The following is an 18,052-nucleotide window of genomic DNA, read 5'->3' on the forward strand; positions in this document are numbered from 1 at the left end:
ACCAGGAGGAACAGGGAAGGAGAAGGGTGAAGGGAAGGGATCTGGCGTTCCCCTCCTCACGCCTCGCTCCTTCCTTCCATCCCCAACCAGGAGGAAGAGGAGGAGGAGGAGGAGGAGGAAAGAAAGGGAGAATAGAAGAATGAGAAGGAGAAATCTGCTTGGGATCTCGTCTTCTCTCGCTTCCTGTCCCTCCATCCCTCCTTCCCTCCTTCCTTCCTCTTGTGCCCATCCAGGAGGAGGAGGAGAGGAAGGGAGAATAGAAGAATAAGGAGGAAGAGAAGGAGAAATCTGCTTGGGATCTCCTCGTCTTCTCTCGCTTCCTGTCCCTCCCTCTCTCCTCTTGTGCCCATCCAGAAGAAGGAAGACTCAGCCCGCGCCTCAGCAAGCGTTTTCACACTCTCGTCTCCGCACCTTTATGCCGCGAGTTCCTTCACATATCCATTGAGGTTTTCCAGTAAAATGGGAATGCCAACGGGGTGGGATTTACGGCAATATCGGGAAGCCGCCGACGAGCCCCGGGGATAAAGCGGTCCGCCACGGTGGTAATGCCTGGGGATATTTTTCCGGCAAACTACCCCCAAGGCGAGAAAAACAACCTAACTTAACCCCATTCCGCGTCGGCTCACTTAGCTCAAACCCGCCCCCCTGCCGTCTTAAGCGCTACATCAGGCAGGGCTAATTTCAGGCGAGGCGTAGGTGGGGGCTAATTAAGGTGAAGGGGAGTTTATGCTAACACTCGAGTGCGCGGAAGGTTCAGGTGAGGCCGGGTATAAGGTGAGTCATCAGTGGACAGGTGAGCGGGAAGGAGAACGAGGGAAAGATGGAGATATGGAGAAAAAAAAGGAGATGGATGCGAGAAGGATATGATGATGGGAGAGAGGGATAGAGATGGAGAAAAAGAAATGAGGGAGAAAATGGGGGATGAATGAGGGGAAAAGGAGAGGAGGAAGTGATCATGGGAAGAGGGAAGGGGATGAAGAAGAAGACATAAGAGGAAGAAAAAAGAGAGGGGAATGGATAAGAGGAGCAGAGAAGAGGAAAAAGAGATAGAAAAAGAGAATTAAGAAGGAATATATATGCAGCAAAGAAAAGGTGAAAAAAGGGCAGGAGATGAAAAAAAAAACACAGCAACAGGTATAAGGAAAAGTAGAAGGAGAGAGAGGCAAGAAAGTGTGCGGTATAGGTAAATGGGCAGAGAGAGAGAGAGAGAGAGAGAGAGAGAGAGAGAGAGAGAGAGTTAGGCAATAGAGGGAGATATATGCAAGAAAGAAGAGGAGGAGGAGGAGGATGAAGATTCGCGTATGACGGAGGAGAGGTTTAGTAAAGGAGAGAATAGAGCGAGGGATGCGAGGTAAGAGTCTGGAAAGAACATGTATTTTCATCGGAGGCAAATGAAGAGTGAATGGAAGGGGGCGGAAGCGATCGAGGATGAAGGAGAGAGTGGATGGCGGTGCGTGGGAAGAGCCTTTGATGCCGGGAAAAGTAAACAAAAACAGAGAGAGAGAGAGAGAGAGAGAGAGAGAGAGAGAGAGAGAGAGAGAGAGAGAGAGAGAGAGAGAGAAACAGCTGCCAAGACACTCTCCCAATAAGAGGATCAGACCTTCTAATCGGATTGGAGATTGACTTCGATGCCAGTGTCACGCGTTTGTCCGGCTGGCCTCTGCTCCTCCTCCTCTTCCTCCTCCTCCTCTTCCTCCCCCTCCTCCTCCTCCACACCTTTCCTTTCCTTTCCTTCCACACATCCCTTTCCTTCGTCTGTTCTTTTTCTTATCTCCTCCTCCTCCTCCTCCTCCTCCTCCTCCTCCTCGTATTCTGCACCTTTCCTTTCCTTCTTCACATCCCTTTCCTCCGTCTATCCTTCTTCCTATCTCCTATTCTTCTTCTTTTTCCTCCTTATCCTCCTATTCTGCACCTTTATTTTCCTTCCACACATCTATCCTTTTTCCTATCCTCCTTTCTTCCTTTTTCTCCTTCTCCTTTCACACCTTTCCTTTCCTTCTTCATATACCTTTCCTCTGTCTCTCATTCTTCTTATCTCCGCTTCTTCCTCCTTGTCATCCCATCGCCTCCATGCCTCCTTCAAATCTCCCTTCCTTCTTTCCTTCCTAAATCCTTTCTCCTTCGTTTTTCCCTCTCCCCACGTTGTCGGTCATCCACATACCTCTCCCTCCTTATTTAACAGTATCCTTCCCCTCCTCCCTAAGCTCCTACACCCTCGCATACTCCTTTCAGTACTATTACCTCCCTTTCCTTCCCTTTTCCACCTCTTTGGGATATTCAGATGATTGTTATTGTTATTTTTATTATTCTCTCTCTCTCTCTCTCTCTCTCTCTCTCTCTCTCTCTCTCTCTCTCTCTCTCGTTGGTCTGCTTCTCGGCTCAGTTTTTTCCCCTTGTTTCTTTATGTCTGTTTTGCATCGCTTTGTTTTCTTTCCGGTTCGTATTTTCCTCTCTTTGCGTGGGTACAGTTTTGAGTGCGTGTTTTCCCTCCTTTTGATTGCCTGTCTGTGTGTGTGTGTGTGTGTGTGTGTGTGTGTGTGTGTGTGTGTGTGTGTGTGTGTGTGTGTGAGTGTGTGTCTCGGTCTTTCTGTCTGTCTGTCTGTCTGCCTGCATGACCAATTATATATGTATCTACACACGCCACCATCAGCCTCAAAACAACCTCTCGAACGTCTCTTCACACCAAGCCTTCATAGCTCAGTGGTTAGAGCGCTGGTCTAGTAAACCAGAGGCCGGGAGTTCGATTCTCCCTGAAGGCAAACATGGGACACTGATTTTTTTAATGTTAAACCCAAAGTTGTGAATAGTTTTAGAGTGCGTTGTAAAGTTACTCATGTGACTGACGATGAGAAACATATCTGAATAACTCCATAACACTGGCGTTTTAACTTCTTACGCATCGCCAAATGTACTCAGGTGTCAGCCATTCTGTATTATCAAGAATGGATGTATTGCTTTTATCTTAGTGCAATATACGGAACTTACGGTGCTTAAGCGGTAGTTTGAGTAGCGGGCTTTTTTTTAACATTTCTTACCTTATTTTTATGCCCTTGACCTGACTCCTTTGATGTAAAAAAAAAAAAAAAAAATCAATATCTACAGGGATCAGTATGAACAGTGAGGGGGAGCGGTGAGGGGCCTTAGGTATAGCAGCATAAAGACTAGGTTGCATATTAAGTAGTTCATGTTATTTAAGCGTAGGATAGAGTGAAGTGTGATAAGAATGCAAGAAGAGCGCATTCATGGAGCTCAAAACCAATATCTTTTTGTGTCCCGATAGGTATAGCAGCATAAAGACTAGGCTGCATATTAAGTAGTTCATGTTATTTGAGCGTAGGATAGAGTGAAGTGTGATAAGAATGCAAGAAGAGCGCATTCATGGAGCTCAAAACCAATATCTTTTTGTGTCCCGATCTTATTCATCTATTTTCAACTCGTCCTCGCTGTATCAGAACGCGGGAGTAAGAAGTCTGGGCTCGGGAAGCTGGGAAGCAGACGATTGCAAGTTTGAAGCAAAGTTAGCAAATCCTCCAACACGCGGCTGACTTGGTGCCTCAGTGTGTGTGTGTGTGTGTGTGTGTGTGTGTGTGTTAGTGTGTGTGTGTGTGTGTGTGTGTGTGTGTGTGTTTCCTTTTACAATATCAGGCACTTTCTTACCTAACAACTTACTCAGTGGCTTCGCGTCTCCACATGTCACGTCACGTTCCCACATTCTCTCTCTCTCTCTCTCTCTCTCTCTCTCTCTCTCTCTCTCTCTCTCTCTCTCTCTCTCTCTCTCTCTCTCATGCAGCAACAGGTCTTCGTAGCATAAGTTTACATGCGTATTGATTTTTTCCGCTAATAATTTAACTTTCTGACGAAGTTATGACTCAACAAAATAAGGGTCCATTGCGAGGCGTAAAGAAATTATTTGAAGGCTTAGTAGTTTGTCTGTTTGATCGAGATGTTTGTCTACTGGTCTGTTGGTCTGGTCTTATATGCGTGAAATGAATCTGGTGTACTTTTTTCACGATCTTTCTTTATATACTGTAAGAGTGTGTGCGTGTGTGTGTAGTGGTGATGGTTGAGTGTGTGTGTGAGTGTGAGTATGAGTGTGCATGAGTGTGTGTCCCATGTGTTAGATTTCAAACTTAAGATATTGTTCGCTTGTGTAAAAGTTCCAGGTAAAGTTAACAATGAAATGCCGATATATTAGTCAACTGATCTCCTCCCTCTTCTATTTAGTTGGCACCCACTGAGCAAAGTTAACCTCATATGCCTGTGAATCGACCGAAGTGCATGAATTCGATGTAACTTAAGTATGTACAACGGTATTCTCGCGTCCATGAACACCTATCTCCTTTATCTTCTTGTAAGAGGAGTGCCTGTTATCAAGTTTGTTTGTTGTTTCTTTCAACCTCACGTTTTATCTTTCTCCTCTTCATTCTGTTTCTTGGTCTTCTGTTCGTTGTCTTCTTCGCTATCCTCGTTTGTTTACTTCTGCTCTTTCTCCTCACCTCCCGTTTTATCTTCCTCCTTTTCATCCTCTTACTTGGCCTTATCTTCGTTCTCTTCTCTGCCATCTTTGTCCTTCTACTTCTTCTTCTGTTCTTTCCTCCACCTTCTCGTCATTCTAGTTATCATCTTCGTAGTCATTTCTTTCCTTTTTTCTCCTCCTCCTCCTCCTCATCTTCATCTTCCTCGTCGTTCTCTTCCTCCTCGTCCTCGTTTCCCTGCTCGTCCTCCTCCTCCTCCCTATCCTTCTCGTTCTCGTCACTCCCCCGCCTGCATCGTCACCCTCGTCTTCCTCGTCCTCCTCCTCCGCTGCATCGTCCCCCACTGCAACAGGAGCAACCGGCAGCCACTCCACAAATTGGACGATTATTGACTGAGTGTGAGGGATGATTGGTCCTTCACACGCCAGCTTCCTCGGCCGCTCCCTCCCTCTCTCTTTTTTTAACCGTGTGTATGTGTGTGTGTGTGTGTGTGTGTGTGTGTGTGTGTGTGTGTGTGTGTGTGTGAGGCTCCCTTCGCCCACTGCACATACACTCGAATGCACGGGAATAGTTTCGAGATTGTGTAAATAAAAAAATAAAAAAATCGACTGGTTCTGTATGTTTGTGTCTCCATCTTTCTGTCTGTCTCTGTCTCTCTCTCTTGCTTTTTGCTGTCTGCGTTTGTCTGTCAGCAGTTCTCAAGTAACCTAACTTTCTGACTGTCTGGAGCTGTCTGCGTTTGTCTGTCAGCCGTCCTCAAGTAAGCTATATTTCTGTCTCTCTGTCTGTCTCTGTTGCTGTCTATGTTTATCACTCAGTAGCCCCCAAGTATACAATCTTTCTGTCTGTCTCTGTCTGTCTTTGTTGCTGTCTGCGTTTGTCTTTCAGCAGTCCTCAAGTAACCTATCTGTCTGTCTCTCTGTCTATATCTGTCTGCGTTTATCTGTCAGTCGTCCCCAAGTTAGAAATACATCTCTTGGCGTGCCTGCAGCAGCCAGAGCTCTGCAGTTCCTCGTCCGTCTCCCTGCCGCCATGGAGTGACACCACGCGCTCCCCGCAAACTCTTAAATCAGTGTCGCGCCGCAGACACCCCTCAGTCAGGCCCGTCAGAGGGGACGCAGCGTGAGAGGGGAAGCTGCCACTTACCAGTCAATTCGCCGCCTACCTGCCAAAGCCTGGAAAAGGGAAATTGCTCTGTAATAGATTTTATCAATTCTATTTTTCATACATCAGAATTATAGTGTTCGTTTTGTGGCGTTTTTTTTTGTTGTATGTGAGGCGGGAATGTGTCGTTGGTGTGTGTGTGTGTGTGGGGGGGGGGGGGGGGCTGCTCGGTTGATTTGCTGACCCAGCGTGGCCTGAGTCAGAAGTCCCAACACATGCAGCAGACACACACACACACACACACACACACACACACACACACACACACACACACACACACACACACGTCCCTTCTCCCTCTCACGGCTGGACGGTGAATGAAGTGAAGGTAATTGGCAGGCGGGACGATGCGTTGCGTTGCCCCGCCAAGACAAGGAAGAGGAGATGATCACAGCAGCCGCGTTCCAGTAGGCCTGTGACCCCGCCTTTACTCCCTGTACCTGTAGTCGTGGATCAGTGATGTGAGGCCCTGGACCCCACGTTTATTTCCTGTACAGTTAACCAAAAAATCCCATCTCCATCCGAATCCGAAATCTCCATCCGAAATTGACTTCTCTTATGGCCACTTCTGTTTGCTTTGGTAGGAGAAGCCATTAGCGGGGTTTTCTATATTGTTCCATTGTTTATTGCCTCCGAGCTGTTTCCTTTACTGTAATAAAAAGAGAGCAAATCCACCATGAAGAACGTTATCTGAAAAGGTCTTAACAATGCGTCGTGTATAGTTAACAACGATCATTCTCTTTCATATCCGCTTATTCTCCATTCCATCGCATATAAAACTGTTGATATTCTTTTCGGGGGAGCTGTACGTGTGGTGATGAACCGGTGATGTGAGGGGCGAAGGGAACTGGTGGAGAGGGGTAAGTGAGGGGGGTGTTCAGAGGGGTCATTTAAGATCGTTTTGGGAATATAGGCGCTGCACAACCTTACCTCAACCCTTAGGCCCTTAATTTTAAACCGTATCCTCACCTCAGTACGCCCAAGCCTCTCGTGGAAGTAGCTAGAGGGTTTTCACGGACTGTTTTGTGACACTAGTGATAGTTATACCCGACTTCTGCACCTTGAACTGGGAAAACTGACCCGTAAGAACCCGGTTAATCTTCTCTTTTAAACCGTATCCACTCCTCAGTACGCCCAAGCCTCTCGTGGAAGTAGCTGTGGTTTTCATTGACTGTTTTGTGACCCTAGTGATAGTTTTACCCGACTTCTGCACCTTGAACTGGAAAACTGACCGATGAGAACCCGGTTAATCTTCCAGGGGCCTTGGTCTTAATAGCAATGGAAGTCCGATGCGTGTAAAAATATGGATCTTCGCCCTCACCGAGCCGTCTTGTGAGGTGGTGGGACGCGATAACAAGGGGCGGTGAACGGCTGCCTCCCCACGGCCGGCACAACGGGGGGCGGCGATATGAAGTCTGACTAAGCAGCCGTAAGCCGTGTACAGGGGCCATAACACCGCTTTTTGCTGATATAACGCAGGGCTCCCCTACGCAGTAACACGACACGGCGGGCCTCTAAAGCGTCGAATATTCATAAAAAAAGCGAATATTAACAACGTAAGTATGAGTAACAATAGATGGGTAATGAGTTAAGTTCCCCCTAACTGTCGAATATTCATAAAAAAAGCGAATATTAAAAACGCAAGTGTGAGTAACGATAGAGGAGTAATGAGTTAAGTTCCCCCTAACACTTGGCAACACGCATATTCCGGGGAAACAGAAGAGCATTATGAGAGAAATATTGACGGCCGTAGACTGACCGACTAACACAGATACAGACAAAGACAGGCGGACAATTACTGAGAGAGACAAACAGACACGCAGATGCACATTAAAGTGACGGAAATGCAGACAGACAGGCAGACAGTAACAAGAAAGAAGAAAGATAGAGAAGCAAAGAGAGAAAGAATGGAAGAATAAGTAAGGAAAAAGACCGCAAGAATTAAGGAAGGGATAGAAGGAAAAGTAAGGAGGAAGAAAGAAAGGGAGAAAGATGAAAGGCGAGAAAAAAAACACATGATAACACTAGTAAAGAAGAAAGTCATCCGGCACACACGCCATTCCTGAGAACTATCTGACGCAGCGCCCGTTGGTCCTGCAAGACTAGACACAACAGCAACAACGGGAACATCAAGAACAACAGCAATAACGACAGCAACAACAATAACGAGCCAACAGCAGCAACAGTATCATCATCACTAACAACAGCGAATACAATAACAAAAAAAAAACGATAACCGGAACAATGATAACAACTGCAGCAGGAATAACAAAAGTGGTAATATTAACACCAGCAACAGCAATAACTCTGTCGACAAATACTATAGGATATTTTTGTTGGCTTTAAATATTGAGAAGAATGTTTAGTTTGGACCCACGACAACAACAACAACAGGAACTCAAAAACACAAACAAACAAACAAAAGGATATTCAAGCACTACACAACAGCGACTACTACTACTACTACTACTACTACTACTACTACTATCACCGTCACCGCTACTACTACTACGACCACCACCACCACGAATGACGACAACAGTAAAAGATAACAAGTATATAAAACCCAAGAGTCGTGTAGCTTTGAATCGCGCTGAAAATGAATATACAAGAGACGCCGGTTGTTGGTGGTACGCTCACTTGAATTGCTAATGTGGTTGTGTGGTGGTTGCAGCCGAGGATAGCGTGACAGCCTCGCATAAGGGCTCCCGAGTGACATAAACAACAATTAAAATGCAGCTTTGTTCTCGCGCGTACTCCAGAAGGAAGGAAGTATAGTATTAATTCAGCCGCTTGCATAAGGTCCTAGAGTAAAGTGTTCGCTTACTGTGTTTATTATATTTAGGAAGAGGAGGTTTTGTGTGTGTATGCGGTGTTGTGTGCATGGGAACTGGCAACACTTTTTATTTATTTTTTTCTGTTGTCATATAACTATTTTTTTTGTTTATTTATGTATTCTTTTTTCTCCCCCCTCTCTTTCACGCACACACGCACACACACGCACATTTTATTATGAATCTGGTGTATATATATATAAAAAAATAAACAGATCAGTAAATATACCAATAAGGAAACATACAAATAAAATCAAGTTAGTCCATGCTAGATTTTTCTGCGTGCCATCTTTATTACCACCATCATCATCATCATCATCATCATCATTGTAGGTGCACACGCCGGTGGGAAGAGAGAGAGGAGGGGTCAGGGAGCTTGTGTAGACGGCTTATAGTTATGGAGACAGGGATTAGAATTAAGACGTGGAGAGGAGGGTGGACGAGGTGGAGAGCAGGGAAAGAAGGGAACGAGGGGAGGAAAGAAGAGAAAGGAGAACAAGAAAGAAAAATACGACTTACGATAAGGAGGTGAAAAGGAGAATAGACGTAACGAAGGAAAAAGAAAAGAAAAGAAAAGAAAAGGGAAAGAAGGGAGAGAAGAGAGGAGGAAGAAAGGGAAAGAAAACAGGAAAGAGAAGCCGGAAATACGATAAGGAGGGAAAATAAAAATAAAAATACATAGTGGTGTTTATGGAGGAAGAAAAGAAAGGAAAGCTGGGAAACTACTGATGGAGAAAGGAGCGAAGGAGAGGCGTGAGCAGGGAAAGAAGGGGACGAGGGGAGGAAAGAAGGGGAAAGAGAGAACAAGAGAGAAAAATGCGACTTACGATAAGGAGATGGAAAGGAGAATAGAGGTAACGAAGGAAAAGAAAAGAAAAGGGAAAGAAATGAACGAAGAAGGGAGGAAAGAAAGGAAAAGAAAACAGGAAAGAGAAGCCGGAAACACGATAAGGAGGGAAAAAAAATACATAGTGGTGTTTATCGAGGAAGAAAAGAAAGGAAAGCTGGGAAATTACTGATGGAGAAAGGAGCGAAGGAGAGGCGGGGGGCAGGGAAAGAAGGGGACGAGGGGAGGAAGAAAGGGGAAGAAAATTAGAAAGAAGAATACGAACTGCAATAAGGAGATGGAAAGGAGAATAGAAGAAACAAAGGAAAATAATAGAAAAGAAAAGGGAAAGAAGGGAACGAAGAGGGGAAGAAAGGAAAAGAGAACAGGATGGAAAATGCGAATTACAATAAAGAGGTGGAGAGGAAAATAGAGAGGTTACGAAGGGAAAGAAACTATAAAAGAAAAGCCTGAAATACAATAAGGAGAAAAAAAAAGAAAAATAGAGGCGTTTAAGGAGCAAGAAATTGAAGAAAAACGTGGAAAATAACTGATAAAGAAAGAAAGGAAGGAGAAATGGGACAAAAAATAGAGGTAGAAGGAAAAACAGAATTGAGAAGGATAGAGTAATTCCTTTCTTCTTTCCTTCCTTCCTTCCTTCTTTCCTTCTTTCCTTCCTTCCTTCCTTCCTTCCTTCCTTCCTTCATTCATTCATTCATTTAATTCGCTCAGTCACTAATCCTGTTCTTTCTTCTTCCCCGTACAGATGTCTCCCTCGCCCGGCGCCCGCAACGTGACAACTTCGTGAGTATTAAATTTTACGCATTATCGTTTTCGGTCTTCGGCGCGTTATTTTGGCAGCTACCGGAGCCCTGAGTCCACCTGCACCGCTCACACTCCCTTTCATCTCGTCACAACGGTACCTTCGGCTGCTTCTCGGGCACCATAATACCATGTAAGTGTATGTATTCTTTACGTGAAAAGTTTACATTGATTCATATATTGAGTGTAGTACAAATATGTTATTGAGGCTAATATGCAACGTATCCAGGGCCTTTGCCGACTTGATAAAACTTGAGAGAATGCACAGTGATGCCACGTGTTTTTCCTAACCGTGTGTTTTCTTGCTTTTTCAGATTTCGTAATGCCCAACAGGATTGTTTTTCCTGTCATGAAAGCAGCGGCACATGACTGAGGAAAGCTGCAGGTGAGGGGGCGTGAGGGCGATGAGCTAGTGGATTATACAGAAGGCCGGCGCGTTGGTCATGGCACAGAGGGAAAACAAAACTTCTTTAACCCTTTCACTGCACTGCCTCGCCGCCCACATTCCTATCGCTCCACATATCTATTTCCGTCCGTCCTCAGCCTCTCCAGCATTCTCGTCACACTTCAGCCGGAAAACAATGGTCAGTACAGTGTGTGTAGCCTGAACTTATCTATTTTTATACCGTGTAATAAAACAAAGAGGAATCCCATTCAGTTAGTTGGAAGTGATGTCAGGGGTCTGGATGTCAGGGAAGCATCGTGGGGCAGGCGTATTAGAAGGAATAGCTTCTCACTTGTTCATTTCTAGTTCACATTTGGTTTGCTTCAGGACTCGTTCCAACCTCAGAGGAAAATATTTGAACACTTAACTTGGGTCGTGGTGAAGAAGTACAACTCTCTCAGCGATAAACGTGTTCATTGACTGTTGGGGACCTGGGGAAGGTAAGTGGTAACCCGGGTCTCTCAGCGGCCCTGTGACCCGGGGTAATGGCTCGTCTCCCCTCACAGGCTCAAGGGCTAATATGACGGGTAAGAGCACCGCGGCCTCGGACAGTTTTAACCCCCAACCTTTTACCTACAGGCTTGTGAAACGTGGTAAATTGAATTTCTGGGAGCTATGACATCTGTTTCACGCTTTTATGCATTTTATTTTGGTCATGGAGTTCATTCTTCCATGCATGAACTCTTAGAATTGTTATATGTTCATTGTTGAGCGGATACGCAGCCAATCGTTGACGGATCGTCTTGAATTTGTGAGTTGTATTGCACAATTCTTATTTTCTTAAGAAAGATAAATATTTACTAAATTTATTTATTTAAAATTTACTTTGAGAGGTGTGCGTCAGGTGGCGGAGGGAGAGTGGGCGTGACACCCTCGTCTGGTGCCTCCCTCTTGAAGGCACACTTTTAATTTCTGGGTAATTTACCTGGCGAAACAGGAGTTTGGAGAAAAACGCCCACTCAAATTCCCCTATATTAGTGGGTCAGGGGGGCGTGTGGCTGTGCAGGCAACACAACTGACTCTAATGGCCAACCCCTGGGGGATCAGGTTAAGGTGGACAGGGAGTCACGTGTCAGCACGGTGATGCCTCGTACTCGTAATCACTAGGTGTGTTTTGATTTGACCTCAGAAGTGTACTTTTCAAAGCGTTTCATCATATCCGTTTGACTTATTGAGTGTTCAGCGGAGAGGAGTCTGCCGGGTTATTTATGTATTTTTCCTGCAGTGCTCGTGTTTGCTTCTGGCTGCACCTCCTGGCCGCGCCTCGCCTTGCTTGGGGGAGGTGCATGTTATCGCCAACGCCATCATCGTCTCTATCTTTTCGTGACTTACAATTTTATTTCCTTTTCTAAGTCTATTCCTTCGCCGTCTTTGCTTCCTTCCTCCTCTCATCATTTTCTCTCTACCTCAACTTGTTTATTTTTTCTTTCCCCACATTACTGTCCGCTTTGCTTTCGATGCACCGTCCTCGTACTCAGTTTTCCTCCTTTTTTATTCCTTGCCTTTTTCTGCGCCCTTTGTAGCAGCCGCGTTTTGTTGCACTCTTTCGTACACTTTTCCTTCACGTTTTCTCCTCGAGTTTCTCATTTTATTTTTTCCTTTTTTATCTTCATTTGCTGGTGTTTTTTTTTTTTCTTAATCTTGTTTTCTTTTTGTTGTTGTTCTTGCTCGTCTTCTTGTTTTCTCATCTTTTTTTTACTCTCTCTCTCTCTCTCTCTCTCTCTCTCTCTCTCTCTCTCTCGTTACTTTTTTCCATTTTTTTATATATTTTCTCTACTTTTATATTTACCGTCACACTTCTTTACCTATTTTCTCATCTCCTTCTCCTCCACCTTTTCCTCCTCCTCCTCCTCCTCCTCCTCCTCCTCCTTATCCTTTGACCCACATCTACCCCTGTTTCCCGCTTTCCTCTTCTACTTTTCCCCTCTCTTTCTCCCCTCTCTCTGCCCTCTCTCTTCCCCCTATCCCCAGACCATTCTCTCACAGTATACATGACCGAGACGTGAGGGGAATGCGTTCTCTCTCTCTCTCTCTCTCTCTCTCTCTCTCTCTCTCTCTCTCTTTTTCAACTCGGCTCGCTCTTTACGCCATATCACTCAGGTAAGCGGGAGGAGGAGGAGGAGGAGGAGGAGGGCTGGGAGATACAGGTTCAGTCATGCATCTTCTCCTTCTTCGTCTTGTTCTTCTTGTTCTTCTCCTCCTTCTCCTGTTCCTTCTCCTTCTTCTCCATCTTTTAGTCCTCCTTGTCTCTTGCAGAATCTTTCACTCCTTGGGGGCCTTTGGTGATGGAGGAGGAGGAGGAGGCGGAGGAAGAAGAGGAGTAGGAAAAATAATTGCAAAATATAAGGCACTGGAAAAAGTCTCAGATAGGAAAGTGGAAAGAGAAGTGGGATGGAAGAGAGTGGAAGAGAGAGGTTAAGAGGAGGAGGAACAGGAAGAGGAGTAGGAGGAAACGTGGAAAACTGGAAGAGTAGGCAACATAAAACCTGCTTGCTGATAACGAGACTACCTGCTTTAGTGATAAGTCAAATTATTCAAACATATCAGTGGCCAGTGGAGCATTTTATAACCCCAGATCGACGTCCTTGCGTGTGGGACCATTCACTTCACTCCTCTTGCAATAAAGTTAGTGCGATTTTTGAAGGAGATGAACCGTTTCGAAGAGGAGGAGTAGGAGGTGGAGTATAAAGAGTAAGGTGAGAGAAGGAATGGCAAGTCTTAGGAGGAGGAGGAGGAGGAGGAGGACGGGTGATATGAAAAGGAAGGGAGAAGGAAGAGCAAGGAGGAGGAAGAAGAGGAGGAGGAGGAGGAGGAAGAGGAAGAGTTAAGAGGAGATCCAGTTGAATATTTCCTCACACACACACACACACACACACACACACACTCACACACACAAACTCTAACATTCTCCTTCACGCCACCTTTCCATCTTCTACGCTACCCTCTTCCCATTTTCCTTTCCTCCCTTCCCTCTCCCCCGTTCATCTTTCCCCACCTCTCCCTCCTCCCTTTTACCTTCCACCCCTCTCGTCCTTCTCTCTCTCCCTTCCCCATCCATCTTCCTCCCCTTCCCCGTCCCTTCCCCGCCACTATCCCCATACAGCTTCCTCACACGACCCTCATTTGTTACCTAAACCTCGTGTCATATTCTTTTACCGAGAGAAAATGAGAATCTTCGAGGGGGGACGAAGGAGGTTGTGTTGAGGAGGCGGAGTGGAAGAAACGGTGAGGGAGGGAAAGAGGAGGAAGGGAAACAGATGATCGGGTGACGGAAAGAGAGAGAAAAAAAGGGATTAGAGTATTGATAGGTAATTGAATGTAAACGAAGGAGGTTGTGTTGAGAGAACGGAAAGGAAGAAACGGTAAGTGAGGGAAAGGAGAGGGAGGGAAACAGATGATCGGGTGACGGAAAGAGAGAGAAAAAAAGGGGTTAGAGTACTGATATGTAATTGAATGTAAGTGTAATAGAGAAAGAAAGGAAAGAACGAAGGAAATAGTGAAGAATTTAACTGCAGATATGAAGAATGAACAGAAAAGGGAGAGAAAAAGAGGAGGAATAGAGAGTAAGAGAAAGAAGGGAGGAGAAAGAAAAGGAGGAAAAATAAAGTAAAGAGTAAGAGTACGAGGGAAAAGGGAGAACGAGAAAGAGGGGAAAGAAGGGGGGAGGGGGGCAAAAAGGAGGGGGAAGAGGGGAAGGGCATCGAGGTGATAAATCTGCGGCGGTCATGGTCGGCGGATTGTCCTCAGAGCCGATGGTGAGTGTGAGTTTAGTTGTCTCTAGTGTGTGTACGTGAGCCCTGTTACTGATGTGTGTGTGTGTGTGTGTCTGTGTGTGTGTGTGTGTGTGTCGCTCCCCCCCCCCCCCCCCCTCCAGGCTGCCGTAGTTCAGGTGTCCGCTTAATTAATGACGAAAAACGTGATCAATACAGGTAACAGGAACCACTCTGCCGTGTTTTATATGTTCACGTGATATTTGAGCTTTCCTTCCATTTTCCTCTTCCGTCCTCCCCTCGCGGCCATCCTCCTCCTCCTTCCTTCCTCCCGCCTACGCTCTTTTGCACATTCTGTTATCTTTTATTCTCAGGTCATTCATTCTCTTCGCTTCCTGTTCCTCCGCTTCAAAGTGTGATAGTATTGTTAAATGCGTCCATAATCTTAAATAGAAGGAGGTCTAATAGATATAAAAAAAAAGCCTACCGTAAGTTATCTATAATATTCAGAAAAAAAGCTAAGTTGAAGGAATATGGGAATTAGAACGGGAAACTACGTAATACATAAGGAGACTATCGGAGCCAGATGACACTGTGGTGAGCATAAGCATACGATTGAAGAGCTGAACGGAAAAAAAAAATCATCAACAAGCCTTACTACGAACAAATCAATACCTTACGAACATTGTGTCTACTCTGCGAACCTTCTATCCACCCTTGTGTTGTATCATATTTGGGTTCATTTTTGTTAATACCGATACATCTTTCTCTTCTCGGGGAGTCACCTCTTGATTATGCCGTCAGCTGCCTTTCTTCAGGTTGCAAGGATGCCCACGGAGAGGTAGACTTAGCTAATGATGGATATCGAGACGCGTACTGCTGCTGCTGCCGAGTCGAGTTTTCGTCTCCTTTTCCTTGCTCAAACCCATTTTCTTTCCCTCGTACTTCCATTTTCCCATTTTCTCTTGTTATTTTTAGTTTGTGGTTCTCAGGTGTGGTTTACTTTATTGGAAGGATCAGATAACCAATCATCATCCGGATCATTCCTCTGTCCCGAATGGAGTAAACTTTTGTTACCATTATCAAGGAACACACACACACACACACACACACACACACACACACACACACACACACACACACACACACACACACACACACACACACACACACACACACACACACACACACACACACACACACACACAGAAACGCTACCTGGTTATTCTTACATACTCCTACGTCACTGCGATAATAAAATAAACACATTTGAAAAGGTACACACACACACACACACACACACACACACACACACACACACACACACACACACACACACACACCTCCATTCAACTTGGGTCAAAATTTGTCTTCACCTGAGCGCCCTTCAGCAGTGGGGCGCAGGTGGGGGTCATTAACAAGGGAACAGTAATCCAGGTAAGTCTGCCGGCGGCGCTGTGCCTCGCCTCGCCCACGGGCCGCCGCCTCGCTCCTCGCTGATATATAGGGAGGTGATAATTAGCTAGATTAGCGACGTGGCTGTGACTTAGGGGAACAGGGAGGATCCAGGACGCGGGAATCTGGCTGGAAGGGAGAAGCTCACGTTGTTAGGCGGTCCTGAGGCGGTGTTCCTGGCGCGGGTTGCAATCCCTGAGCTTCCTTTAGTGAGTTCAATATCCCGTGAACTCATCTTGCAACAAATTTGACCTTATGCAACCGGGAAACTAACTGATGTTTTGGCTTCAGGTGGTATTGGTGGCGATGATCACACTCCTTGATCTTCCTTTAGTGACTTCAATATCCCGTGAACTCATCTTGCAACAAATTTGACCTTATGCAACCGGGAAAATAACTGATGTTTTGGCTTCAGGTGGTATTGGTGGCGATGATCACATTCCTTGATCTTCCTTTAGTGAGTTCGATATACTGAGAACGTATTTTGCTGTATATATTAATGCAACATAAATTTAACCTAATGCACGAGAGGAAGAAGTTCATAACATTATTCGATCCTGTGTTGGTGTTTCTGACGCTGCTTGCTAACCCTGATCCTTCTTTACAGTGAATTCGATGCACCATGAACGCATTTTGCTTCTTACATTAATACAACATAATTTTGACCTAACGCACCTGAGGAAAAAGCTAGTTATTCGGTCCCGAGCCCTCCTTCACAATGCAAGTCCAGTGTGCTGCGAATTAATCTTGTCTCCTTTCGTCTTACTACAACGGGAAAAGAGAAGAGCTCACATTGTCACTTTGTCTTGCGTTGTTGGCGTTGACAGCCCTAATGTGTCTTTGCCATGCCTCCACGATGAGTCTCATACGCCAATGACATGTCTTGCCCTTACCTATTCCTGTTTATGGTGTTGTGGAGCTCTTCTACTTTCTGCTTTATCTTAGTCCAATTTTCTTTCCTTATGTACACGTCAAGGTTTTGTAAATGCTCCGCGCTGGCAACAATTACGAAGGGTTCCCGCGGGCGTCGTTACTCAGACATATATTTAATCAGAAACACGGGACTGAATCTTCTCTCGCCAGTGTTTTTACTCCTCTTTGTGAAGGTATATTAAAACTAGTGTGTGTTTCACGGGAAGATCTAACACACACACACACACACACACACACACACACACACACACACACACTGCAGGGCTCCCAGGGGTCTCGTTGCTCAGCCTCACATTTAATATAACACTCAGGAGGTGAATCTCGCCCCCCGTGCTTTTTCTTCATCCGTTTGTTGTTATTACACGGGAATTTTTTGTGCGGAATATCGTAATTCACGCTTAATTACATGTTGGAGTGTTTTAAGCGTCTCGTCCTTCAGGCACATAATTATATAGAATGTAATAATTTTGTTTAATAATATATGAACATTTTTCGGTGAAGTTTTGAAGCAGGCGTAAATCTACACAGTGATTTTTCATTTATTCATATTTCTTTTATTCTGTGCTGACTGTAAAATTCCGCCTTACTACATTCCTTATCTTCAACCTTTTTAACGTACCTTCAAAGCCTTGCCACGGTCGTTCACAATATCCTAAATAACCATATGAATAAGAATTAAACATTTCCCTAAGAACATTAAGCCACCAGAAAATCCTCCTTCCGTTCAAACAAACCTAACCAGTCAGAGGGAGACCCACCCACCACCCTCACCCTTCACTAGCTGCGGTTCTATTTCCTAACAGACAGAGAGAAACCAAGAAATCCTTCACTAACTTCGTCTTTTTCAACACATAACCGCACTTACTAATACTAGAGACTTAACGGCTTTACACAATCCATTTAGAATTAGAGAAAAAGAAAACGGAAAAGAGAGAGTACATAGTAGGATGAGATAAAGAAAGGGTTGGAAATAGGGAAGAAAATGATTACCGTGGAGAGAGAGAGAGAGAGAGAGGATGATGAGGATAAGGAAAGGGTTGGAAATAGGGAAGAAAATGATTACCGTGGAGAGAGAGAGAGAGAGAGAGAGAGAGAGAGAGAGAGAGAGAGAGAGAGTAATAATCACTGTCCTATATGAATGATGCTAAGGAGAGTTAGTAACTTACGCCCTTTACTGCCTCTCGCTCTCGGCTCCCTTCCTCCCCCCTCTCCATTAGTCCCGCCCCTTCTCTCTCCTCCTTCCTCTCCCTTCCTCCTCCTCCTTCTCCTCCTCTCTCCAATGATAATTAAACCATCGTGTGTGTGTGTGTGTGTGTGTGTGAGTGTGTGTGTGTGTGTGTGTGTGTGTAGGCGTTTTCAATCACTCTTTTTAGTAAACATATCAAAAG

At 45.2% G+C, this 18,052-nt stretch overlaps 1 long non-coding RNA gene and 1 other non-coding gene across 3 annotated transcripts in view; both read left to right on the top strand.

Moving 5' to 3' along the window:
• Positions 1-18,052, top strand: part of LOC126997582 (uncharacterized) — a 135,228-nt gene that overhangs the window by 53,722 nt on the left and 63,454 nt on the right. For both annotated transcript variants that reach the window (XR_007752206.1, XR_007752207.1), the window contains exon 3: positions 10,066-10,103. This is a non-coding gene — a long non-coding RNA (uncharacterized LOC126997582). The remainder of the gene's footprint in view (positions 1-10,065; positions 10,104-18,052) is intronic.
• Positions 2,687-2,759, top strand: Trnat-agu (transfer RNA threonine (anticodon AGU)). Its single transcript has one exon. It is a non-coding gene; the product is annotated as a tRNA-Thr (tRNA).

This window comes from Eriocheir sinensis, chromosome 12, assembly GCF_024679095.1.
Source record: "Eriocheir sinensis breed Jianghai 21 chromosome 12, ASM2467909v1, whole genome shotgun sequence".
Classification (NCBI taxonomy): domain Eukaryota; kingdom Metazoa; phylum Arthropoda; class Malacostraca; order Decapoda; family Varunidae; genus Eriocheir; species Eriocheir sinensis.